Below are 2,503 nucleotides of genomic sequence, written 5' to 3' on the forward strand. Positions count from 1 at the left end.
TTGCATCTCGCTCCCAGTACTGTGCAGAGAACCAGCCCCGGTCAGAGTGCTCAGCTTACTAACAGTCTGGCTCCTTCCTTCCCCCACTGCCTCTGGCTGGGCCGGTGCCCTGGGAAAGCCCAAGACCCTCCGGCCTGGGGCACTGACCAGGAGGAGCCAAGCCCTGCATGTGCCAAAGCCCCGCATAGTGCTGGCACAGGAAGCCTCTCTGCCCCTCACTAAACTCTGGACCAGTGGGGGAGGGAAGTGATTTCCAGCCTGTCTGTGCCCCGACCCTGCAGGCTCCACAGCAGCCCCTGGGGCAGGGACTTAGCACCCTCTTCACACACACACCCTGCCCTGGTACTTCTTTTTAACAGGGGCTCAGTCAACTTGATGTTAATTTGCATGTTTGTATATTGATTGCCTTTGAAACTCACTTGAATACGAGTAATTTTACCAGGTGTCCCGTATTCAGTATAGGGAAAAATGGTCACCGTATCTAAGCTCCAAATAACCATTCTTGTATTGGTGTTGAGGAGACAGAAAGATAGAACAAGAACTTGCCAACTCTGTGGCAATCAGGGCATGCACAGGCTTGATTTCTTCAGGATTTCTTGTCATATGACAGCCCTTCATGCAGGACAGATTATATATCTCACTATGTATGTTAATAAATAAGGGCTTTATCCTGTGACATACCGAACACTTCTTGTGATATTCTGAAGACCCTGCACTCTCAGCTGTTTGTAAGGTCAAGTCCTTAAAACGTCCCTTAATTCGTATTATCTTTGTTTATCTAGATGTTTAAGAAATTTTTTCATTAGCTCCTCTTTTCCTTAACTCTGATAGAGCCATGGAATTTTTATTCAAATTGTAATTATACATGAACTTTTCTTGGACTGCAAACCAACTGCTCAGTGGGAAGCCAGGATTAGCTCTCATGTGAAACCTATAAAGCGAATGAAAGCTTTGGCAATGATGAACTAATTTGGTCTGATGAAAACTGATTTAAACAGGTCTGCAGTGTATTTCAGAGGAATTAGTTCACACATATACAAATAATAAGAAGTCAGTTGAAGTGGACTAGCAGAAGACTTGTCAAATCAATCAGCCTTTGAGACGTTCAATCCAGCTTTCAGGCAATCCATTCAGTCTGGAGGGCCAATTACGTCATTTTTAGCTTTGTTAGCATTGCTGGCCACACCAAAGAGTGAAAGTATCCAAACATTTTCTGTTTCATTTTGAAAATGTTTGGTCTGAAGCATAAGTGCTGAGGACACAATACAAATTCCTAGATCTTTGCAGCACAGCCACATTTCAGTGTTTACTCAACTCACAGTGTATTTGGATTTCTCCTCCAATTACACGGGTGTCCATGAAAGCACTGATTTTCACCACATAAGTAAATGGAAAAAGAAAATGCACAAAATCTAGAATGAAGCCAGGTCTACACTACAGACCTATATCAGTATAACTATGCCACTCAGGGGGGTGAAAAATCCATATTCCTGAGTGATGTGGTTATACCGACCTAACTCCCCGTGTAGACAGTGCCATGTAGATGGAAGAGCTTCTTCTGTTGACATAGCTACCACCTCTCAGGGAGGCGGATTAACTACGCCAACATAAGAAGCTCTCCCGTCAGTGTAGGAGCGTCTTCACTAAAGTGCTACTTCCTGTGGTCTGTGTCTCCAGTGGATCATGGTAGTGGACAGAGCCTGTAAGGGCAAGCAACGGGGTGAGGAAGCGGAGAGGAGTGAGCGGGGGGCCGGATCTTGGGGGGAAGAGGTGGTGCAGGAGTGGGGCACCAGGGGAATGGGCAGCATGAGTATGAGGGCTTGGGGAGAAGGGGTGGCATGGGGGCAGGGCTTTGAGGGGAAGGGGAGGTGTTTGCAGCCCTGCAGGCCTGTGTTCAAAACCCTCTGGGCCTTACATGCTGTCTTAATAAGCCTTATAATAATAGCACTACCTAACACAAATAACAATTCATAGCAGCAACTGTTTTGGGGGATGTCATCACAACATCACAATGTGCCGCCATGTAACATCATGTATCACAAAATGCAACATCAGATGCACATGCGTGTTCTGACTCCTGCAGTGAAGATACTTTTAAGAATGACTTCCCTAAAATGAGCATTAAATATAAGCCCAAGTCCTGGTGATGAACGGGGATCAAGCATTCACTTTTTAACCCAGAAGTGTTACCCACCACATCGCACGGACCTGACGTGGGTCGCTCCCAGGTTTACAGAAGGGGAACGAGCGACTGCAGTAATAATTGCAATCTGGGCTGAGATGAGAGGTAACTGAAGGGAAATGGCTTTAATTTGAAAACAAACATCTACAAAAGCTGGAAACAGGGCCAAATTGGTCTAAGAATTCCTGTGGGGAGAATGGCATGTTTCTAAGTGGGTCTCTTAAAAATGCCAGTGAATGTTAAAGTGAGAGGAGTGAGTCATAAGCACATGAGCAGGGAGTTGAGTTGAAGACAAGAAATCATGCATCTCTGCTTAATGCC

Source organism: Mauremys reevesii, linkage group 2 (genome assembly GCF_016161935.1).
Source record: "Mauremys reevesii isolate NIE-2019 linkage group 2, ASM1616193v1, whole genome shotgun sequence".
Lineage (NCBI taxonomy): Eukaryota > Metazoa > Chordata > Testudines > Geoemydidae > Mauremys > Mauremys reevesii.